Genomic DNA, 26,535 nt, shown 5'->3' with positions numbered 1-26,535 from the left:
ACATCTATCAAGCAAGATAGCGATTCATATAAAGCCACACTACTGGCGAACAACTGTCTCCTCCATCTGTGCATAACTGTTAACACAGAGGAAAGGTAATAGAGATAACATTAAATTAATCCCGTTCCAGTAGCACCGGGTAAGATTACATGCATTCTTATGCCACTCAGATACTTCCACTGTTTGGTTTACATAGGGGTTTCTTACAGTTGGTGAACTCGACATGATAAGTTTTGTTTTCTTGTTGTTGGTGACCTCGACACACCATTTGGTGTATCTGGTGTACCATCACCAAAACACCAAATGACGGAATATCTTTTGGAATAACAGTGTTCCATCCCTCCAGTACAGTTCCAAAGACAGTAGAGTCAATGCCAAGGTGCATTGAAGCTGTTCTGGCAGCTTGTTGTGGCCCATCACCTTACTTACGGGGCGACATAGCTCAGGAGGTAAGGCCGATTGTCTGGCAGTCGGAGGGTTGCCGGATCAAACCCCGCCCTGGGCGTGTCGAAGTGTCCTTGAGCAAGACACCTAACCCCTAACCCCTAACTCCTCTGGCGAATGAGAGGCATCAATTGTAAAGCGCTTTGGATAAAAGCGCTATATAAATGCAGTCCATTTACCATTTACCATTACTAAGGCACGTCATGTTTTTATTTTTCACCCGTCCATACATATATTTGTATGTATAGATGGACAATGGCTATATATATCATATTAGTTTCAGCCTGGCAAAAGCTAGCTAAGTTACAGGTCGGGCTGCCTTTAAATTTGCCAAGCTGAAACAAATACAAAATATAAAACCACCGTTTGTCTATAAATACAAAAATACTGTGTACAAACCATTATCTAAAAGAAACACAAGCATAAGAATCACTGTGCCGTGCAGATCATCAGGTGAAAAGCAGAGAGGGTGGTTTTGCTTAACAAACATGTGGCACAATTTTTTTAAGGAAAAGTGATGTTTCCCTAATTTTTCCCACCCCTGTATGTTCTTGTATTAAAGGGTCAGACCACAGGCATTGCTTTTATTATTTTATACTAAATAATTTTTTTAATGATGTTGTAAAACTATTCATAAAAGTACTATTTCAAGATTACTACTTCAGTATTCCATTTTTCAGCACTGGGCAGTACAGTGCCTGCCCAGGAGAAAGTGATATAGAAAATGAATGGACAGACAGACAAACAGACAGGTAGACAGATGGATGACTGGAATTTTTCCATGCTTCGTTTATTTTTACCTCCCCCAAACACATTTACTTACTTTTATGTTGGCCCAGTGTAAAATTCTTAGTTACATGAACTTCTGGTTTTGTTTGTGAATGGAGTAATAAAATGTTGTTGACAAAACTACAAATATTTTTGAACAGAACCTTGAACCTTAAAGGTTAGTAAATTCAAAAGTTCAATTGCGATCAGTTTCTTAAGAATTTTTAACTGGGATGAGCCATTTATAATAATAAAAAAATAATATAATAAAAAAAGTATTATTATTATTAGTATTATACATATATAATTTTATTATTTATACATTTTGTTTTTTTACAGTGTACTGATTGGGACCATTTTAATGTCACTGTTGTGTAGATTGCAGGACCAGAATCCACACTCCTGAGACATATGGCTGTATTTACTGAGGCCAAAAACAAAATTAAAGATTCAGCTAAAAGCATCCAGTTAGAAAACACTTTTGATGAAATGAGGCTTTAACTTTTCTTTTTTGTCTTTAGAGGCATATGTATAAAAAGAACGGATAATTAAATCTCTCAGTGCTGTATTATCATGCTTGTCCATTAAGAATTATCCTTTGTAAAGAAGTTTAAAAACAGTTTACACTTTACGTAAATTACATAATTATGTAATTAAAGATGAGGAACTGAAATGACTTTGCTGGCTCATGTATTACTGTGTAAAAGGATTTTGTTTCGGGGGCTAATATAACGGACTTGTAATAATATGCACACAACACACTGAAATCAGATTTATAGTTTACATCTACAACATTGTTTACTTGTTAATTATTCAAAGAGAGATGGATCCTTCAGAAAGCAGTCTCGCCTAATAAAACATTTAAGATTAATTTGCTCCATGGAGCAATATTTCAATCTTTCCTCTTGCATTTTTGAAAGTTACAAACAGGTGTGGAATATAAACTACAATGCATTAGATGCAATATATTCTAATTTGACAATGCAGTTGAAGAGTGACAGAGCTTTGCCAAACAGTTTTGTTTTAAAGCAATAAACCTTGAGTGAATAACAATTCTGAATATAATATAGAGTATTAGCAAGCAGAGGTAAATCATACTATTTTCCCAAATGTTCCTCAAACCACTGAATCTATATCTCTCAGGTTATTAAAGGCCATACACTTAACCACTTCTTTAATTACTCGGCTGAAGAACATAAGGTCATTGCATTACTGAAAAAAATAAAACTCACAGGAAATTAGGTATAATCCATAGGATTATATTTCTAAATACTTCTTTTTATGCCAATTAATTAATTCTTATCTGACAGAATCTATCCAAGTAATTTATATCACCATCTTCATGGGAAAGAAAAAGATTTAGATCCTATATTAATGCACTTTCCACAAAGGGATGAACTCCTGCTGAAAAAAATATACGCACACTGTAACATGCCTAAGATTATGTTGAAAGCGGTACAAAAATCCTAAAGTTGATGGATACATTATGACAGTGGAATACTAATCACAAGATCAACTTTGCTCTAAGTCTACAGGATTGCGGAAGCCTTTCGCTCAGAAAAGCAAACCGTGGATTAGAAGTAAATAGAGGCTTAAAGGGAACAGAGAGGAACACTATACAAACAAGACTTGAAATAATCATAAAAATTCAAAATCGTCCTTTCCTTAATGCCCAACAAAGATTTCTTTGTTTCCAAACTAGGCATGCTTAGTTTGCATGTGATCAGCAATTCCCATTGAAATAATTTCATGTTTGACTGCTCTGCTACGACTGCTCATTTGCATTGTTTAAATTGAGCCAATGCACTCAGCAGTTAAAGGCCACTGGATCTGTGGTAACTAATTTTAACATATACTGGGACTGTAAACCAAAAATAAAAAATTTGTATTGCTTATTTTTAACAATATCTCCAAAAGCTTTTAGTGCACCAGTCAAAAACTATGAGATGCCTGACCACATACATACGTTTGGGAAGTAAAATGTGATCACAGACCGGCCCACTGCCTTACTCCTGCCTTGAGTATTGCCCTACTGACTTGGTATATCTGTTTGTTTGTCTCAAATGAGGTAAAATAAGAATATTTTAGTTCAATTATTTATGGTTATATGAAAGGGGAAAAGGTTTGGAGTCTCCGACTGTACATGTTGCGAAGATGGTTGACAGGATTAGTGTGTTACTAGTTTTAAGTTACTTTTAGCCTTCAGTGCAATAATATTACAACTGTCACAGATGACCACTGAATATTTTAATAACCGAATGAGTGACCTCAATTGCTAGGCAAATTTAGCACCGGACTGAGATTTTTTTGATGTTACAATAAGTCAGACTGAAACACTGCAGTTACATTGTAACACTAAAATATACCTTTTGGTGAAGTACTAGTTTGAAACATATCCTTGCATGTGGTATATACCTGACAAGATATAGAAATATGTATTTTTATTATGAAAAACAATTTGCCCAATGGGAATCTGAGGCAGCCTCCCCCATATGCATATGACAGAGGATCCCCACTGGCCTCCAGAATGCAAAGGTGCAGCATACTAATCAACTTGTTAGAAGTCAGCATTACAGTTTCATTTCCGTTTATCACCATTTTGACACAGTATCAACATCCAGCACAGTTAATCTTTCCAGAATTACAGCATTCCATGATACTCCAAGGAAGACAACAATTAACTTTTCTAATTCAGCACAAAATTAATATGATCACCTTAAATAGACTACTAGTATACAAATTATGATATAATGAAGTATACTGTCATTGGTGTGCATAATAAAATACCCAATTAGCTAAAATAAGAATACTAGCGGTTTGGGTGTGATGGAAACATATGACAAAAAATGGTTTTTCATCCCATCTTAATGCATATGGCATTTTGATTCTGGGTCACAATCCCCGTTAAAATCACTGGACATAAAATTATTGTGCAATATTTAAGTTCATAATTGTCAATGCTTTTATTTACCTGGCAGGTCTGTGTATGACATCAGATTCTACGCTACCTCCTTGTCGCACCTCTAAGCACATTTTACTTACACTCGTCCCTGGCTTCTTCCAAATTTTGGTGCTGTTTCTAGTACAAACATACGCTGATCGGCTTTCCTTTTGTCAGTGCAGCAGCACAACAAACACGCTGCTTTCCCTCTGCTCCTCTGATTATGGACTGAATATTTCTCACAGATTCATTAAGCAGGACCGACCCTAGCTGTATGAATTTTAAAAGAGGAATTTGGAGGGGGGGGTTGGGCAGATATAGTAGTCTGACAGACCAGCTTGTTCCCTGCTTGCTTCCCTGTGTACTAGTGAGGTCCTACTGCAGCCCCGCAAAAATGAAAGCTTTACGGAAAAACAAAAGCATCACATTTCAATCAAGTCAGAGCCAGAACCATGGACTTACTTAGACAACTGCAGACTCTCAACTCTGCATTCACGGTCCTAAAGCACTGAAATGAAATATTCCTTTATTTAATTCTAAAATAAAACACTGTACATACATCTATTTAAATGGGTTTACATTTCCTGCTTGTGCAGTGCAGTCCTTTCTATTTAATTTCAATATCAGCACCTCGTGTGTGGCAGTAAAATATTCCTAACAACAATTATACTGTTTAACACTAAAATAAAGCAGAGCTGTGCATGAATACTGAAGCATGATGCCTTTTCATATTTGATAACTGATGCAGCCTCCAGACTCCATTTAATGATCTAGGCTAGATAGTTATTAGCAGAATGCAGCCAGATGACTAGAGATAGACAGTTATCAAACCGATAATTACAGTGCACGTACAGTGTTACAACAGTGTAACAACAGTACATAACTACAATTAGTTATCATTAAAAAATAGAACAATACTATATAGCCACACTCTATATGATGAAATAAATACTAAATGTCTAGCACCAAATGGAGTATTGTCTTCACTTGCAATAACAGAAGGCCACAACTTAATATTGTCCTAAAATAACAAGATATCAAATGTCAGAAGCAAGAGATATCTCTTGTAGCAGTAAATTACTTCAGCTGCTCGCTATTTTCTGCCTGATATTGCCAAGCATACTTATATCATCACATTGTCATTTATTCTAATGTCTATTCTAGCGTTTTTGATAAACTAACTTTATTGTATTTCGGACAAGGATACCTCAGAAATATTTTCTCTACGGTTTTTGCACGGTATAGAATTGTTAGCATAAGGCACTTAGTAGCGGAATGTGTACACAACAGAAAGAGCGGTCTTGGCTATTCAGCACGTTTCTCACGTTTCCAACCGCGCTCCCGTTACAAGAGGATGTTCCACAAAGCACACTCGCGACCACCGCTCTGATGTGGCAGAACTCCATGCTTTTCGATAAGGAAGATCGAAGACTATCACAGAGGTGTTCTCAGCCGAGCGATAGGAAAATATCACATGCTCTCTCGACAAGTTAATACACACGCGTCAGTGCAGCCAAACAGAGCCAGCTCAGAAAATAATGCGCATGTAGTGCTTAAATTAACGGCACAATTGGTGACGAGGAGCGTTCAAAAATAGACATTTTAGCGACATATCAATAGTGTGTGAAGGACACCAATATGCTCATTTTCCATGAGTTTTTACAGTGAATGTTTGCAGCGCTGAAGCGCTGAATGTGTACTTGTGTGACTTCATTTTTCAAATGAACATTCTGTTCTGATAAGTGATGATGATTTCGATTGGTGAATTGACCCTATACAATAAGATGTATGAGTAGGCTACTAGAGATGTAAAAAAAAGAAAAAAAAGAAAAAAGGTTACCTTGTAAGACAGATATGTGGCTGATGTCCAGGTAAAAACGGTATTTAAAGTAATAGAACCTGTTCTTTTTCTTTCTTTCTGTTGTTACTAAAAGTCTGAACGCGCAAGAGCTTTGCAATGTAACGCTTAAACGGGCGCTTTCATTTCCTAAATGTGGTCAGTGAAAATCTGCGCATATCAAACAAACCTCTTCCATCAGAACATAACATTTCACTTCACCGCTACATATACTATAAATAGACCTAAGTTTCATATGACTTGAAACGAATTACTTGCGGATAAAAGCTGCGAAGCAGTCTGCATAAATACATTTCCTCGATGTACTCTGGTCAATCAAGCAGTGCAACTGTCCTTACTCTTACACTTCTACGCTTAGAACAGCACGTCTACCGGTAGGTTTCAAGTAACTGCATTAAAGTGTATTTGTCTCAGTCACTTTTGTGTACAACGTGTTAAGGTTCAACGAAACGCCAGCGTTTTAGACATACTGACAAAAATGCCAACAAACGTGTATTCAGAGTGCGCACTGCATTTGAAATATTGTCGTTATCATCTTCAGTTTACATTCAATTGTATGTTTTTTTTTTTTTTTTTTTTGTGAAATGTTAAATAGTATATAACAAATGTTAAATAGGATATATAAATAATATGCAGTACTTTATATCCCGTCTTGTGTTTTCCAAGGCATAGGTCATGAACTGCCGCATATATTCTGTCATGTTTTTTGGAACAGAACGGTTTTATTGTTAAGACTTTGGCATTATTGCAGCAATGGTGCCTAGACCAAAGCTATTGGGAACTAATAGTGTCCAGTCAACTACCAGTGGTCCATTTCTTTGGATTCCTTCAAAATGGTTGATCCAAAGGTAATCCATCCAAGCACATTAGCACACATTCTCCAAGCTGAGAGATCACAGTACCAACAGCATATGGGACAAGTCAGGCCCTCTAGCTTTTTTTTATCCTGATCTATAAAAGTGTTGGTGCACCACGTCAGGCAATAAATCGTATTATCTAATTTACTGTATAATAATTTTATGTTTTACCTTTATTTTAATCGCATTGGCCAACTGAGAACTCTGTACTAATTTCCAATGATGACCTGTAAAATAAAAGTTGTTAGTGAATGCAAGAGGTTGTGTTGCCAATCGGAAAGTAATTTTATGGAAATATTAGCTTTAGATTTTGAGAAGACAATGATTAAGATGATATATCCTTACTCTACTAGGCAGCAATGTAAATGAGGGGTGAGGGAAGGTCTGCAGTTCACAACAATGATTTTGTTCAGTTGAATGTAACTAACAAGAAATGTGTCAGGTATGAAATTAAATCAATAAGTTGACCTTAAATATTTAACTCCTAAACTAATATGTAAATCAAACTAACAGATGTTATGGGTAGGTGCATATAGATCTGCAATTCCAATCTACTAGAAGAACTAGTGAAGGAAAGCACCCTTTCAGGCTCGTCAACTCTTATCATTGAGGTGAGCATGGCATTATTGTGATACAGAATCATCACTAATGTTGAGCTATGAAGCTGATGACTTCTTCCATGTCCCAGCCTTTACCCAAACAAAACATTTCACCTGATACTGGTACCACTACATTTATTATTGCACCTTTGGTAACTAATCCAATCAAATAAATGACTGTAAATTATTTATCGTTCTCCACCTTATGATAAAATGCAGAGAAAGGTATAGCATGGTATAAACAACATATAAGCTCAATTGCTAAAGCCAATACAAAGCTAGAATTCTTGAATTATTAGACTCCACTTATTAAAGCAAATAGATCAAATTGATTCTGTACAGTCAGCTTTAACATAACAAAGGAGAAAACCATAGATGTGTGATAATTAAGAATACTGTTTTACCACATATACAAGACATTGTTCCTCTCATAAATATTTTTAAATTCACCACAGATGCATTAGTTGACAGTATACTGATTTCAGGAACCTGATCAGTTATAGTAGATCACACATCTTATACCATCTGTACAAGTGAATTATTTGATATCAGACATTCTGAATCATTTTACACGACCTGTCAAAGTTCTGCAGCTAGCTGATTTATGGTCTTTGCTCAGTTTGGCCTGATTTTGCGAAACAGAACAATATATTTTAAAACAGGAGGAAAACAAGAATTCAAAATGTTTTACTCTGAAATTTGAAAGGCTATTAAGCATGATTTTTCTCTAATTCCTCAGAAGGCCTATTGAAATATAGGTATTATACTGTAGAGTTATACAGATTCAGTAAGACACTTGCTAAGAGTACAGGCTTATCATAGATAAATCTGACCCGCTCTTGAACTTTAATTTTGTAGGACTAAGGCTGCATTTACACCAGATCAGGCAATGCGGCACCTTGCCGCAGGGCTGTGCGGCGGTGTGGGCGTGTCACTACATGGGACATTTGTGTGACGTCTTGTTGTGAACTTTAACCCCCCCTCCATTTCCTGTGCTAACTTAAAAAAATAAATAAAATGGACACAAACGCAAACCGAAGGAAGCTTCTTGCTATCATTATTTTGCAGCATAGACTGCCAGCCAGATGCAGACATCGAAGCTGGGTACACAAAATAAACCAAGCGAGGACACAACTGGGAGAGTATCATTGTTTGGTCCATGAACTGCATAGTGCTAGGTAAAATAAACTAACATGCAAGAACTGCTAAGTAGCGAATCTTTTATACAGCTTAATTCCGTCGTTCGGAATTAATATTTAGCTAGTAATTATTTTGGTACTTGCCCCATTACCCGGTACTGTCAAATCACGATGACAATAATAAAATCAAATTTTAGGAAATGAATTGCGTCAGTAATTCATCTGACAGTTGTTCGGTAAACAGCAGAATGCTACATTGTAATTTAAACAACTTACATGATTGGCCACTGCAGCGTGACGTCGGGTTGCGTTCTGGAAAAAGTTGATTCTGGTTCTACTTTCTTGCCACAGGCCGCTGCGGTTTTTTTCGGCACCCCATGCGGTCCCCACTGCCGCAGCTTAAACACACTACCCCCATTCAAATGAATGGGAAGACTGCCGTTTTTGCCGCATTGCCTGATCTGGAGTGAATCCAGCCTAAGATGTGAACTTAGCCATATTTAATTACAATGTTATTGTTATATTGTTTGTCAAAATGAGCACGGTCAGTTACCATAGTTTTTGTTGTTGCCGATGCTGTTGTTGTTTTCTCAAAAGTAGAACTTTGAGATATATATATATCTACATATATACACTGCCTGGCCAAAAAAAAAGGTCGCCGTTTGGATTTTTTTTGGACAGTGCCCACTGTGCAAGCCTCTGGAGGCAGTGTTATGATCTGGGGTTGCTTCAATTGGTCAGGTCTAGGCTCAGCAACGTTATGCGGCAATAAAATGAAGTCAGCTGAGTACCTGAATGTACTAAATGACCAGGTTATCCCATCAATGGATTTTTTCTTCCCTAACAGCACGGGCATATTCCAGGATGACAATGCCAAGATTAACTGGACTCAAATTGTGAAAGAGTGGTTCTGGGAGCATGAGGAATCATTTTCACACATGAATTGGCCACCACAGAGTCCTGACCTTAAACCCATTGAAAATCTTTGTGATGAGCTGGAGAAGACTTTATGGAGTGGTTCGACTCTCCTGTCGTCAATACAAGATAATGCAATTCTGGATGGAAATAAATGTTGTGACGTTGCATAAGGTTGTTGAAACAATGCCACGACGAATTCGTGTGTGAAACAGAAGAAAAACAGGAAATTTATTTTATTGAGATAAATCAACCAGTCCTATTTTACTGAGATTAATCGATAAACATCTGACTCAAATGGAGGACTACTATGCAACAAAATCCAATGGAACAAAGGAGAGAAGGGCTCCTCATACTGTCACATCCTGTTCCGTGACCTCCACAAGGTGCACTTTGACAAAGTCATTCTGAGGTTATGTTTGGGTTTACATTTGCATGTGGAAAATATGAGGGGGGGGGGGGGACATTGGGGTTCCAAAATAGCATACTAACACCATGGATAGATGAGTATAGCTTGGCTGGGTACTTCAGAGTCTGAATAACTTAGGTAAGAAAAGGCCAAATATTCATGTGGAAGTTTGTCCATTCCTCAAGTGCCCTCTCAAGGCCCAACATTTCTTACATGGTGTAAATGCAGAGTTACCCAAACATACCATAGCCCTGAAAATTCCTGCCCTAGATCAGACTATGCTGATGTGTAATCTCACTGTCATGATAAACAACACCCTGAATTTACACCTACATCACAAAAATTTAGTTTTACATTTCTATGGGATAAGTAAAGTTAAGTATTTATTCTTAATATTGTTTGCAGCTATAGTGGCTAGGTGATCATATATTGTTGTTTTAAATGTTGCAGACTCTATTCATCATACCATTCCACCTCATTGCTATATAGGCACATACCTCTTTCTTGTTCAAGTGGTAATAATCTCACTCACAATATCTGAACAACAATATATTTTTACCCGGGAGCCTGTAATGTAGTTGTAGGAAATATATTTCCATGACATAAATTGTTAATCTTGATCCAGTCAATGTCTGTTGATAGAATATCTGGTTGATTTAGGTTTAAATTTGAATGGAATTGTAACATGAAGACATCAGTTAATATGAGTGCTTTAGTATGAATTAAATTATCCTATGATAAAAACATATTAATACACCAAACAAAGTCCTGGGAACATTGTCAATGGGATGAATTTCCTCTTAGTGCTAAAAACTTATATTGATGTAAAAATGTTTACACTGAGGTTTGTAGAAGAGTGCAAGTTATTTTGTTTGGTGGTAGTGAAGTTATGGTTAATGACATGAATATGCTGCTGAGCTATTTCAGGAAGGCCTTGTGTTAGTTGCTCTCCAGATCTGGCAATTGATCAACAACATTTATGTATCAAAGTATAACATATATGAATGCATCTGAATGTATAAAAATAAAACCAAAACAGCATATCACCCGAAAACACATTGTTATTTGGATAATACCCACTTCCATGAATTTCATGGAACATGTACACATATCTAACTGTCATAAACTGCTATGCCAAGGCAAGGCATTAAAAACTCACAATAGCACCCTTGCATAATAGCACTCTCACGATCGGCAACAATTGTGCATTCAGTACATACACAATATATTGCCAATGTTCATAGAGGACGTTTTCTTAATTATTCAGACTATTGAATCGCTTTACTGACTTGGTGCAATCAGCAACACGTATTTGAATAAATAACAACAACTATATACGAGCAAAGCGAATGTTTTTAGATTATTTTTAAACGTTCAGAACCATGGACAGTTCTAAGTGTTACACACTTTGTAAACCTACATTTTCACGTACACACTGAAACTTCTTTTTACATTGGACTTTATTTCCTTTGGAAGCTATGTATTGATTCATGAAATTCAATGTATCGGTAGTTCGCCGCTAGTGGTTTTGTGATATTGTGTGATTGGTGTTACGGTTATAGATACCGATAAATGCATACGAAAATGTATAAACCTAGTTTTACAAATATACCGATTTTTAAAACTGTATTTTTGCTTTTACATTCAGTCTAATTATTCTAAGTGTAAAAGTACCTATTTTTAATAAATACAATATACACGCTGTATGTTTATACAATTGCATTTGTACTCGCGCACTTTCCACAATAAATAGGCTACATTTGAAAAAGAGTTTGCATTTTCACTCGTGGAAATATGAGAAAATAAATGAAATAGCTGCAAAGAAACAGGCACGACTTGTAGTAATATTCAATCAAATTAGGAAGTACAGTTTGTGTACTCGTTGCGTAGGCTATTGAGGACATTTACGTCATTACGTGATTAATTAAAAACAAAATTCTAGTAAAACTTTTTGTTTATTCCTCTGTGTTATAAGATGTAGGTCTTATCGCTAAAATATAGACTGCACAACAAAGGGCCATGTTCTATACAGTAGTGTCAGTTCGAACATCAACATTGTATAATCATGTGGCGACATAAAGTCTCTCTTTGCTGCCACCTAATGCAGATCTGGGCTATTCAAAACCCTTCAGAATGTTTCATTCGACATGTTATGAGTTCATACTAGGCCCGGGCGTCTACCCCAACCACGGCAGGCGATTGGGATTTTCGGCAAACGAGGCATTTGTGATATGCTAATTTAATCATTTCTGTCTACCCTTCCACCTATCAATCTAATCACTTAATCAGTATTCGCAGGGAACGAAATCGCGTGCACAAATACTACGGCAGCTTTTCATCCGAGGGCTGTCCCTCACCTTTTAATTTTAGTGATGGTTCACTTTAATTATTATGAAAATTAAATCAAATGTAATCACCAGATTAAAGCAACCTCCGAGATAATTCAACAGCGGCCACATAAATCTTTTAAATCTGTAAAAGCACGTGGCATTCTCGGGTCTTGCACCAGCGATTTAATGCCATTTAGCATTCAACAATCTATTGCAGCCACTGATTGATATTACCCAGAGGAATATATGCTTTAAACAAAGCAGAACCTTTAAAAAAGTTGAAATAATACTATCTTATGTTTTATTGTTGGCATATTTACGCTATAGACAGTCGCCACTGCGAGGGAAAGGGGAGAAAGGTACTTATCCTCGTGTAGCCTATGTGTGTCCCTGTGTGCGAACGCGCGTGTCAGCTGGTACGCCTTTTCCTGTAAAAGGGGCGGGGGGTATGGGGCGATGGGGGGAGGGAATTCTTTTTATTTTATAAGACTTATTCACTTACTTTTGAAATGCGTAGATACCCATTTACCCTACTTTGAATAATATTATTTGTATTTGCATGGAAATGTAGGCTATGTTTATAATTATGCATAGACCACTCCTCAAAATAGTTTTTGATTGCAAAAGCACGTCGAACCGATTAGTTAATTTAAGTAATATTGTTATAGAAAAATACTTTTGTGTTTTAACAATCTAAATAAAAAACTACTTCTCTTGAACTTTTATGTCACTTTCATCTACAAGTTCACTTAGTTGTGAAACTGAACGTATAATATATGTTTACACCAAGTCTTTGCAAGTTTACACTGTGCCTTAAACAACACGTTACAGACAGTCAAATAAAAGTTCTGTCTTGCTGCCACGTGCTGAAAATTTATCACGGATGATACGCTACAGATAGACGGTGTGAAGAAAGAAAATGGCATTTTATCCATTGCGGGCGAGAATTGTGGTTTAATTACTTGGCCACTCTTATGCAAATACGTTCAGGACGCTTGAAGTAACAGATTAGCCGATGAAGGCTAAGTAACACTGTACGTTGCATCGCCATTCATAAATGTAATCACCTCGGTACTCACATGGTCAGTGGATGTCAGTTCTGATATTAATAGGTTGGTGAGCGCGATTTCTTTCTTCTGTTCGAAGGATGGAGGGGATCGCTTCAGGACTTGACCACTTTGCGGCTTCAAACGGCACTGGAGGGTTTGGATGCCTCAGGTTATTGTGCAGACCAGCGTATAAATAGGTAACTTTTTGATGGAAACAGCGAACAAATGAGAGAAGAAGGCGTAATTTTGCGCAGAAGCCCCCCTCTCCCTACAGGAACTGCCAATCTAATCCTTGGGATCTAAAGTTCAGAGATTTTCGAAGAAATTGCAAATGCTTGCAATATACAGGGTACAATGGAAGAGGGGTACAGGGACATAAGTAGGGATATAAGCAAAGGAGGTGGTAAGAAAAAGTGTCTCTACTCACATCGGTTCTGGGTCTTCACTTTTTGGTCAGAGGTGATCCGTATTATAACTGTGTTTTACACCTAAGTAACAATGCTTCTCTAATAAGAAAATGTCGAATTTTATAGGTAATTTCATGCAACTATAGAATATAGTTTACTCTGTAATGGACCTGTAACATAAAGTACGAAATTCCACAAGTTTTTAAGGTCCTACACTTAATATATTTGTGCACACAATGAACAGCTACATCGGGCGAAGTCAGGGAAAGAAGAGGAGAACACAGACCCTCATTCTACGGCCAATTCGAATACAGTGACTGCGGTCGTGCACTCTTGCTGTTCAGTCACCTGATACATCAGCTGCAGGACAGATAGGTGTCATCGAAAGCCTAACAAGAAATCTAGCCGCAATATTATTCAGCCTTACAGCCTGTGAATTTGTGCGTTCGTTACGAAGGTTTCAAAGACATGTAGTGTCCTTCATACAGAAAAACGAATATGCACACAGTTAAATAATAAATCAATCGCGACCCTTATATAACCGATTTAAGATATTTTTTTAAAGTGAGCTTCTTCTTTAATTCACAAAACTAGTAGATTAATTAATTATCAATACACATAGCAGCAATATTCACTAGCAGCAACAAAGATTAATTCCTACAATTACTAGAATCAATATATACAGCAATATTTAATTATTTATATATTGACGCTTCCTTTAACATATTGGAACTGCTAAGTCTTTCAAGGTAACACAACACTTTATTTTAACAGGCACAAATTAAGCAAAAATTGAAACGACTAACAATGTGAACCTGTAACTACTGAGTTTACATGGGTGCTGTTATTATAACTTAACCACAAAATATCCTAGGAAGAAATAACTTTAGGCAGTCGTTTGTTGCTGAACTAAATATGATGGCAGATACGGCAGATGCAATTTGTATCGGTCACAAAGGTAGTGCTGTACCCCTACTGCCTGCACGTGTCATTCGAATGTACGCATTAGAGATGAGGTATCTTTTAACTTTCAGAGACCTGTGATATGCAAATCCTACTTTGAAGCATGCGAGTGTGCAGTTCAACGGTGAGGTTAAAAAGTGGTGAGTCTGGATGTGCAATGAAGTTCAAATGTAATATAAGTATATATCCTGAGGTCTGTTAGCCTAGATGGAACAAAGGCGTGAACCTTTCATAGGAGTTGCAATTCTGGGTCGTTTTTTTGCAGAGATTAGTGTACTATTTCTGTGAGCCGTGTTGTTTAATTTGAAAAGCTGTAACAATCAACACGTTATACAGTAGTTTTTTTTTTCAATATAATTGCACATATTACATTTTATATGCCGTCATGCAACAATAACACAGCGCCTATATTTCGTACCTGCTTTATGAAATAACCATTTATATACGAATGAAAGACTTGGATTGTCGTTGACTCTTGGCAATATGAAAAATGTCACTTAAGACACATGATGTTCTTGTGGGTCTAAAAATAAATAAATAAATAAATAAATAAATAATGTCCGTTACAAAACCAACTAAAAACACCACTCAACGAAAGGCTACAAAGCACTTAGCAAGCATGCTCTTTTTATCAGTTATTATAAGTATGTTATCGATAGCCCTGTCGTTAATAGTGAGCTTGAAAAGTAAATGGAAATTGTAACCAACACTCATGCAAAGTAAAACTTGAATTTTCAAGGCACCTCGTCGGCATAAACGTATGGCTCTACATGATATGTTATGATCTTCCTTTTGGAATAATTTCGGGGTTTTTGATTTTCTCCCAAGTAACATTTTGATTAATGTGCACCACGCTGTTTCTCTGTTTCATATTCATATCTAATCTCATGCCCCATAAAGTAATGACAAAAGGCAGGCACGAACTATCTCATCTGCCGGAATACGACAAAAAGCTGCTGTTTGTGGCATGTGCTTGATTTATGAATGTTGGAAAGTTTTTATCTACGAGTTCTGATTGAAATGTTTTATTTCCTCAACAAATTACTTTCTCTCTCTATCCTTTTTGTTCTTAAAGGACAGGAGAGTGTCCGAATATTTTAATTTACGTAGAAGAGCCTTATGGATGTTACTGCATAGTCATTTGAAATAAAACTAGCACTTATTTATTTATTTATTTATTTATTTATGAATCAATTAACAATTCATCGTTTTAGCATGAAAGGTGGTGGTAAAGAAAATCGAACTATCGACTATCATTAATATTTCCTTCTTGAAACATTTTGAGAAATCTTTTTTGTTAACTTTTAGAGCAATTTTATGTAAATTGTATTATCCTACTATGAAGCATAATGCATAATATGGATCATAATATACGTGCGCAAGTTCAAGAATTGAAGAAAAAACACTAGGTATTTTAGGAAAAGGTATACTTAGGTATACAATTCCGCTCTGCTTTAACAAGAAACATTTTCTTGTGTTTTACACGCTTCCTCTCCCACGTGGCTATGTTTATTGTCAGCTAGTCTCAAACATGGCGCTAATAGCCAGTGCATGGGGTCATTGGCCATTAGTATGAAGAATAACTGTGCGGAGATTGCCCTTGAAAGCAGGCGCTTGGATGACAATAACACTGCAGACGCCTAGAATTTAATAGGGAAGAACAAGTGCTGGCTAACCTCTATGAAATTGGAAAAAAAAATGGTGATGGAAATTGCACTGCATTTCTACTGTACACTCACTCTTACCATAAAAATAACGAAAATATTACTGTGTCTTTTGGAAATATATAATGACGAGCTAATCCTAACAATGAAAACGTTTAGCCACATGTTGTAGACATCATTCTAATAGCCGAATAATGCTTCTGTTGGCTATAATAGGCCGGGCGTAACCCTACTTGAGCCATTTCCCTTAATGACAGAAAGCACGCCTGTAGGATAGCTCTTACAATGCATCCTTACAAACGTGCGAAATTTCAACAAGTGTTTCTCCAAAACACTGAGTAGAATAAAGCGTTTTTGAGTTAAGGGAAAGTTAAGTACGTCTTTGTGGGAACTGCAGGCTATGTTGAAAAGTTTGACTAGTCAACAAAATGATATTTAAATGAAGCTTTTGCGTTCAGTATAGTAGAGTTGCACTGGCGTATAAAATAAAGAAGCACATTTATTTGGTCGTTTGGTTATCTGGTCGTTTGGTTAACTTGCATTAGCACTTATGTTTCTCCAATGCTGACAGTTGCTGTGGATAATATAAACTACAGAATGAATGTAATTCAATGTAATTTCTTAATAATACTTTTAAATGTTTATGGCGTGATCTTATCAAAATTGGGAGCATTGATTCTCGTTGCAGCCAATGACGTTTTGAACCAGTCTACAAGTGTAGTCATTATAGCATCAAATGTCATCCAGTTGTCTCTTGCCTAATCCAATTTATTTATTTATTTATTTATTTATTTATTTATTTATTTTATTGTGTTTATTGTAGTCTACTTAACACTTGTATTGAAATAGTGCACGAGCGGTAATGCAGTGAATTTTTAATGAATTGGTTTTGTGTTTTGCTCACAGTTTTTCGTGTAAAAGCAACTGAGAAGAACTGAAACCGCATTTATTGGCCAACAGTTGCTCGGAACATTCGTTAGTCCTGGTATTCCTGGTTTTTGGATTGCAGCCATAGAAAGGTTTTTCCTTTTAAGGCAATTTAAGAAGGCAGTATACAAGAGGGTCAATTATGTTATTGCTATGAGGGTTTTGGGGAACAGGGCCTGATCCGTGCTGCTTTCTTCAAAACGGAGATGGATTACAATACGCCAAAAACTGTAAATTGCTCTCATAGGTAGCCTAACCAACTTATTTGGACTTTTCCGCTGGTTCCCAACAAATTATAATGTTGTAACGTCATCGGATATTACGCACATTACGATAATTACTCTACATAAATGTTTATCTCTTATTTCGTAGTGTTATTTTGTATGTTTAATATTGTTTCATACGCACTGAATGCAGTATTATTTTAACAGAAAGGTTGTTGAAATGAAAGCGCTTGTACCCAAAGCTCTTCCCTGCCTCTGTGTGTGCTGCAGCAGCAACACACGAATCACTTTATCAACTGTCCTTGACCTTCATCTGTCATCTGAGGTTCATTTGCCACGTGTGACTAAAACACAGAAATGGTTTACGATGCATTTAAATATAGTTTAATTTAACAAAGATAAGATCGGTTCTACCGTTCATGAAGAAAATGCATAGATGTACCAGTAGAGATGAAAAATTTGTATTTAACCAAAGGCAGACACACCAACAAATAAATAAACAATCAAATACATAGAAAAATAAATATTCACTTGATTGGAAATGATTGGAAACATTAGCCCACATTCATCTATACCACATGATACGTTCAGCTTTTTCCTAACAGCCTAGTGTGTCCGTAAATTTAACATGAAGTTTATCTTTATTAAGTATAATGTTACGTTAACTTTCCAACAGTAACTGTCAGGACTAGGGCATCATAGGGTCAAGGAGTGCACTCCCAATTTGTGAGAAATCCACTTCTGGTGTTATAAACAGCCAACAGAGCGGGATACTGAGCACCCGCTACTGTGGTCGAAATAGGCTACTGTCCACAGTCCAGTCCATCCATCTAGATATTCAGCATGCATAGGATTTTCTGGTGTTGAATGTCTAGCCTGTGCCTTGATCGACTGCTATAGACCACAAGTTGAAAATATATCAAATTGCTCTGCATTTGAAAATGAATTGATGCATGCCCTCAGTGTGTAGAAACCTAACACCCTTCTCCTTCTCAGTGGTTAAGTTACCATTTCTAATGATATCCTTCAGTTTAACCTTAATTGAGACAGTCATGTCAGTTAAATGACAAAGTGTATCACTGCTGTCTGTGCATAAATGGTGTTTGTCAGTATGATGTTTCATTAGGGAACACATTATATTACTTTAAATCATAATAATTTGAGCTGAAATACAATCTTACAATCCAAATGTAAAATTGTCAGGGCTGCATTTCCCAGAGCCTCCTTAGTGCTATGTGCGTCGTAAGGTCTACCTTAAGGTCTTCCTTTAGTTGTCGAGCTGTTTCCCAGAGCCTCCTTAGCTAAGGTATACCTTCTGAAAGGTATGTCTTTAGAAGGGTGGTCTGAGGCACTCGTAGCTGTCCCTTAGTGATGCGCTCCGCTCTGGCACAGTTTTAGCCTTATTAGGCCAACATTTTGCTTTTCACATCGACAGTTGTACTACAGTGCGCATCTAGTAGCCTACATCTGTATGCACAAATGGCATAGATAGTTTAATATTAACTTTATAAAAATTAATTATCCAAACAACGTTTCTGTGCATAGCACATCATGAGAATGTTGTCGTTTCACTTGCCTATTCCCATCATGATGGTAATAAAGTATAGGGCCTATTCATAATACTAATCCAATTTGTGAAAAAAATAAGCTTATATTATGTTTACGTAATGGAGCTAACTGAAGATACGGCTTTTTTGACTGCATACCCTGTAGAAATTAGTTTGTTTGTGTGTGAGTCAATGATCACACGGACTTGGAAGAAACCACAGGTTTATTAAGAATATAAAACTTGTGTGAGCAAAGCCGACATTGAGTGAGTCTACTTGCATGACCAAACTAGACGGAACTAGAGCACGTTGATTTGCCTAGCCATAAACATACATACAGGTACGGTGGCTCATAATGAACAAACAGGACAATCATTTAGCCAAATGATCTACATCCCTTTCCTTTAGCTCACGCCTCCTATATAAAACAAAATAGCACTGGGTAAATAGCAACATTACAGAACATTTCTTTCTTACCATGTTGTTTTACAATTTTCAGTAAACAACCCAATAATGATATTCTTGGTTAACTTTAGACTAACCAATAGCAAATCAAGGTGGATGAACATATCACTTTAACAGGTAGGCCTATACATAAGGCATACCCGGTATAGAATTAATCATGATCAATTTCCATAGATGCACTTTTGCCTTTCATCTACGATCATTTTTGCACTGCAGAGAAAAGTCAGCAGGAATAAGTGGATATGCTGCTACAGTTGCCTACATATTGTGTGACAAAAACAAAGTAACATTAGACCTTTGTTTCAATAAGAATGGTAAATGGTAAATGGACTGCATTTATATAGCGCTTTTATCCAAAGCGCTTTACAATTGATGCCTCTCATTCGCCAGAGCAGTTAGGAGTTAGGGGTTAGGTGTCTTGCTCAAGGACACTTCGACATGCCCAGGGCAGGGTTTGAACCGGCAACCCTCCGACTGCCAGACAATCGGTCTTACCTCCTGAGCTATGTCGCCCATATGTAGCCTATATCCTTTTTCCAGGACTTCCAAGAAGTCCCAGACAATGGCTTATATGTCCCAATTGATGCTCTTTATTTTATCTTTTGTAGCCTGTACGTATTTATTGAAACTATCACAAGGTCTCGTCTTGATTCTTAAAGAGATTACCAGATGATCTTTAGTAGGCATAGCTTCCTCTTCTGCAATATTAGATTGATGTAAAATGATTATGACAACACTTGTTATATTAAAACGTCATTCATAAGCCTTTACAAGTGAGACAATCGATTCGCATGGCATCGATTGATACACTTTTCAGCACCACAGTGAAGGACAGCGCCAACTTACGACGTACCTTTGAAACTGTCCCTTAGGCAACTGCTAAGGTATAGTCTGGGAAACACTTGCAGAGAAGCGAACTCCTTTTGAAAGGTATACCTTAGAAACCTTCTTAGAACCTTAAGGTACATCGAAACTGGGAAACGCAGCCCAGAACTTTTCACCAATCATTCCCATTACACACCAAGAAATGTATTCCATCAGTAGAATACCAGCATTTACCAGTCATCAATACACAGAATAATGTAGAAATATAACAGCTATTAGCCACATACACAGTAACTTGGGGGGCATACTCAAGATACATCCCTGTTTGTTGGTGCAAAGCAACTCCATAACATCAACAGAAGCATCCTTCTTCTGATGCCAAACCTACCACTGGTGTGCCTGATCAAAAAGCTCAATTTTGGTCAGATGATAGTACCAAACTCCAATTGTCTGGAACCCAATGTGGAATCCAATGCAGGACTTAATTTTGTAGTTATTTATTTATTTATTTATTTATTCTGGGGGATACTTGTTTGAAAACTATGTTCTCTGAGGAACTGCATAGTATGAAAAAATATATTCTTCTGATTTTTATCATAAAATATAGCTCATTACATGTGTTGCTTTTATTTATACAGCCTTTTATGCTCATTTTTCTCCAAGGGGACAATACTCTTGGAGGCCATTGTATGTAAAGAGTATGTATGTAAAATGATGAAAAAAAATCTTGATAAACTTGTGCTTATAGTTAGATAAAAACATACATTTTACAAAAAAATTAAACAACCAGATGTGTATTTCTCAAAAGCGTCGTTATCTATGTTCGCAAGTTCCGTTTGTTACCGTTTTTAGACAATTTAGTGTTCTTGAACACCGCAGTTCAGGTGAACATTCGCAAACACTATCATAAAGTGTAATGGCTGGACCTACAGCTTTCGACCTGTAGTTAGAAGCACAGGGCGCATCCCATTACTTTTCACTTCTCAACTCCTTATCTCCACTCCCCCACTACCACTTGTCTTCCATGGAGATGTATGTGGAGGAAAGGAGGGGAGGAGGGGAGTGGAGGAAAGGAGAAAACAAGGAGACGTGAAGAAAATTGGGATAACTTATCTGCTTCTCCATCATCAAAGGTGATAGCGACTATTGATGAAATAGCCCTATCATGTTTGTTATATTTTGCCCACAAATAGTTCCATAGCCAATCACAGATCTTACACGTGGTCAGCGCATTTAAAGCTGCAACTAAAAGTCATTGCTACAGTACCCTACAAACATGAATGTGACATTGCGGTTCGCATCAAGACACTAATTAATATGTAATCGGCAACATTAGATCAAAGTAAACATCTCATAGTATACAAACATAACAATTTAATGGAATTCCAGAATACTGCTGTGCCCAATGTCTGAACATCCAGAGCACTAATTCACTCAGACTTATTCAGAAACATTTCCACAGATTAGTGAAACAACTCCATATTATATGTTACTGTTTCCCAATTTTTAGTGTTCACATTGAAAAACAATTATTTTAAATCAAATTTGTTGGTAATAAAAAAGGCCACGTCATTTGGAAACGGTTGGTTGAATAAATTAATTCATGCATATTCACACACTGAAGTAATGTTAGCTGCCATGCTTATTTATGTTTATAGTCATGCTCGTTTTTTATATAAATAAATAAATAAACCTGCCTCCCCATATTAAATCACCAAATTTGGCAGTAGGATATAAAGCACAAAAACAAACTGACATTTTGTCATTTGTTATAGGCAATAAAGCTTTCGGGTAGGACACTGTCAGGATTCGGCTCTGTTTCTGTTTTTACTTTTTGGGCCACCAGATAGCGGCACTGCAGTTTGTGTTTCTGTTTGCTCCCTCTTTAGTTTCCCCTGTGTTAATTGTATCATTGTTTTCAATTATTCAATCATTTTTTTCTGTTTGCGTCTCGTTATCCCTTCCTTATCTGGTGTGATTGTGTATTGTGCTCACCTGTGTCTTATTAGTTGCCTGTCTATTTAGGTTCTTTGTTTCCCTGACTCGGGTGCTGGTTCCTTGTGTTTCTGCTTGTGTGTTTCCGCCCGTGTGCGTCTCCGCTCGTGTGTACTGCTTGTGAATCTGCCTTCGTGTTTTTTGCCTGCCTGTTTCTGCCTTGCCTGAGTTCTGTTTCTGTGTTTTCTTTGGATCTTTGGAAGTTCTGTATTTTCCTTTTCTGTGGAATTTTTGTATTTTTTGAGAGTAGCCCCTTGTTTTTGGTTTCCTGCCTTTTGTTAAAGTAAAGTTTCTGTCCAAATTCACCACTTGGAGTTTTTGAGCTTTTTTCACTCTGCGTCTGGGTCCTATTCCCCGTTACCTGACAGGACACTATGTGTGATAACCTACTAAACCATAGACAAATTTGGCTAAATATCTTGCATAATTGGGGAAAGTGGGTGCCATTTCTTTGCAATCTCTGCTTTCTATAGTTTGGATTGTGTCAGGTTCTGTGGGATGGTCTTTCAGTCCCTGTGGGCGTGAGTACGATGATGCTACCTTGAAATGTGAAGACACATACATATATCGATGTATCGTTCGCCAGAGGAGGCATGTAGCCGAGTTTGAAGCCACTTCACTCATTTACTCCAATTTTGGGACACTTTAGGGAGGGAGGACACAAAGATTGGTTTCTAGGTGGAAGAGGAGAGGAGGTTGCAGGGGAAGATTGGAATCCACCATATGGCTCCTTGTTAATTATTCCTGATTATGTTATATATTCCGGTCATTTGATTTCATAGAGGAAAGGATAAAGCAGGGTTTGTCATCTCTGTGCATAAAGGTGCCTTATTTTTTTTTCCTGTGGAACTATTAATTAGAAGAAAATCTTGTTTATAGGTGTCGCATTTATGGAAGTGGTAGACTTATTCTTATTTAGCAAAAATGTTCTGGGTAATTCAACTCTTACATATGCATATGGTCCCTATTGGACTTGTGCTCCCTTAGAGTTGAATTAAGACTGGACATTTCACTGGGCAGGCATACTAGTTAGTGTATTTTTGTGGCAATAACTATGGCTTAACCAATTTGTATGAAGTCATATAAATCAATAACGTAGGGGATGCCGAGTTGCTAAATAAGGATTCTTAAAAAATTTCAACAGCAAACATAATGATTTGGATTATTCAAGATTCAGACGCTTACATAAAGTTCCTCAAAAAGGACTTATGTAGGCTACCTAATGCTTGAACATCCAAACTTTGCACAGGTGAGGGTAATTAGGCCCCCCCCCCCTTTCTTTAGTCATTTTCGAATCTCCCTGATATAGATTGGAAATACAATTTAAGTTAGTAAGTTATTTACCAATTATCCATAATAAATTAATCACTGATCTTGGGTGAATCAACCTTACTTTCCTACAAATAAGAGTATAAACTGGATGGATGGATAGATAGATAGATAGATACAGTTAAGCCCAAAATTATTCAATTATTCATACCCATGCCAAAATTTGAGTTATAGTGAATTTTATTTGACAAATAGGTTTCTTCTGGCTGGAAATGACATAAGAAGGTGACAAAAGACGGTAAGACATTGTGTTAGAGATATTAATGAAAAATGTTACCTATTTCTATGTTTTTTTTAAACATTTTTACAAAAAACGCCATGTCCAAAATTATTCATACCCCTTGAAATTGTTGCAAATTTTTTGAGGAAATGCAAGCTTCTTTACCATTCCAAATCGTCCTGGTAATTTCTACCGTGTTCTAGAGCATTCTAAACAACTATAATTTGAGAACAGCTGATGCAGTTGTTCTATAGTCAGTTTCTAGTCAACTGCAAGTTATGGCTAAAACCAAAGAGCTTAGTGAGGACCTCTGGTTGCACATTGTGGCTGCTGACAAGAAGGGGGAAGGCTACAAAGCCATATCCAAGTGTTTTTGAGTGCCAGTGGCTACAGTGCAAAGCATCATCAAAAAGTACAAGGAGTTCAACACTGTGAAAAATCTCAAAGCGTGTGGTAGGAAGCCAAAAGTGACCCCTGTGCTGGCAAGAATGGTAGTGCGAGAGGCCAAGAAGAATCCAAGGATCACCACCAAGGCCATCCTGAAGAATCTGAGCAATTCTGGTACCAACATCTCAAGGCAAACACTCCAGCAGACACTCAACAAGGCTGGCCTCCATGGACACCGAACAAGGCGGACTCCACTTCTCCAAGACAGGCACAAAAAAGCTTGCCTAGCCTTCGCAAAAGCTCACCTGGACAAAGAAGAATGCTTTTGGTCATCAATTCTGTGGTCGGACGAGACGAAAATTGAGTTGTTTGGACACAGGGACGTGGCTTTTGTTTGGCAAAAGAAAAGAGAAGCATTCAACCCCAAGAACACCATCCCCACGGTCAAGCATGGTGGTGGGAATGTAATGCTTTGGGTGTGTTTTTTAGCCAATGTGCCAGGCAACCTTGTAAAAGTAAAAGGAATCACGAGAAAAGAGGACTACATTAAATTCTGGAGGAAAACATCAGGCAGTCTGCAGAAAAACCTGGCCTTGGGCAGCACTGGACCTTCCGACAAGACAATGATCCGAAACATACAGCCAAAGTGGTCAAGAAATGGTTAATAGAAAACAATATCAACGTTTTGGAGTGGCCCAGCCAGAGTCCAGACCTGAATCCCATCGAGAATCTGTGGAGGGAACTAAAGACCATAGTGTTGGCAAGGAAGCCTTCCAACCTCAAGGACCTGGAGATCTTCGCAAAAGAGGAGTGGTCCAAAATCCCAGTGGAGACATGCAAGAAGCTTGTTGGCATTTATAAGAACCGTTTGACTGCTGTGATGGCGAATAAAGGCTTTGCTATTGATTACTGAGAAAGGGTATGAATAATTTTGGACTTAGAATGTTTTGTCAAAATGTAAAAAAAAAAACATAAAAATAGGTAATATCTCTAACACAATGTCTTACCGTCTTTTGTCGGTAATTTTGGGCTTAACTGATAGATGGATAGATAGATAGAATTCATAAATAGATCATAATTGTTTTATCCTAAATGAACATACAGAATTTTCTTAGGATATAACACATTTCACACATTCCATTATAATTTTTTGTCTTCATTCATGAGGTTTAGGAACACTCTGTCTGCACAAGTTACTCTTTCAAGCAATTTTAACAATCTGTATGCTGCATAGTGCCGTTAATGACACAGCCACAGCTTTCCCTAGTTTTTTGGGGGCCCTTGGCAAAAAATAATTTGGGGGCCCCTCCAAAACATTGACACCTTCTGCTGCAGTGAGAAGGTTGGATGTTGGGCGAGAAGGCAGTGCCCTAAGCAGACTACCTGATTTGGTGCCTACAGTGGTGCCTTCTTGCAATCTAGTCACTATGGTTTTGGGGAACAGTTGTGACTAGTTTGTTGTTACGATCCATCTGTCAGGTGCGTGGGGGGTTAGGACCCATACGCAGAGTGAGGGGAAAAAACTTAAAACTCCAAACGGTATTGAAACAAAGACTTTACTAGCAAATCCGGAACAAAAGAAGGGAACAAAAGGCCTTGCAGGGCAACTCTTCAAAAAAAAAACACAAAGTAATTCTACAAAACTCAGGAACCAAAGAAAATCCAAAAATCCAAGAATGCGTGGAACAACGGAAACACACAGGGAGCTACTTAGGCGGAAACACGCGGGGCAGAAACATGACCAGAGGCACACAGGAACAAGCAAGGATCCAGCACCTGAGTCAGGGAGAAGGGAACTTAAATAGACCAGACACTGACGAGACACAGGAGGGCACCATGAACAATCAGGCCACAGAGAGGGAAGGGAAAACGAGACAACCCAAAAACAATAATAGAATAATTGAAAGCAATAATACAATTAAACAGGGGGAGCAGGACACAAAACAGAAGTTCCGCCATCTGGTGGCCCAACAAGGAAAGACAGAGACGGAAACACAGAACCATGACACCATCGTACTATGTTGGTTAATCAATGACTTTTGTTGTTCTACGAACGCACCCCAGTACAGTCAGTGCATTGAAGAATTGAATTTTTTGAAGTTGTTTTATTCAGTGACCAGACATGACTTTAAAAAAAAAATGAAATAAAACAAACAAACTAGGTAAAATATTTGGAAGGTCTAAAAATTCTTAAACTTAGTTCTCCTCTGAGTTTAATTCTAGTGTGCATTTATTTCAGACAATTGAAAATAAAGATTAACGAGGTAAAATAT

General features: G+C 37.3%; 1 long non-coding RNA gene across 1 annotated transcript in view; it reads right to left on the bottom strand.

Moving 5' to 3' along the window:
* LOC118207911 overlaps positions 1–13,969 on the bottom strand; it is a 29,735-nt gene extending 15,766 nt beyond the window's left edge. Inside the window, exons 1-2 of the long non-coding RNA XR_004761481.1 lie at positions 13,737–13,969; positions 13,340–13,456 (exon numbers count right to left, since the gene is read on the bottom strand). This is a non-coding gene — a long non-coding RNA (uncharacterized LOC118207911). The remainder of the gene's footprint in view (positions 1–13,339; positions 13,457–13,736) is intronic.
* Between the last annotated feature and the right edge of the window lie 12,566 nt (positions 13,970–26,535).

Source organism: Anguilla anguilla, chromosome 1, assembly GCF_013347855.1.
Source record: "Anguilla anguilla isolate fAngAng1 chromosome 1, fAngAng1.pri, whole genome shotgun sequence".
NCBI lineage: Eukaryota > Metazoa > Chordata > Actinopteri > Anguilliformes > Anguillidae > Anguilla > Anguilla anguilla.
The sequence above is the reverse complement of the archived record's forward strand: the minus strand, read 5'-3'. Positions and strand labels throughout refer to the sequence as shown.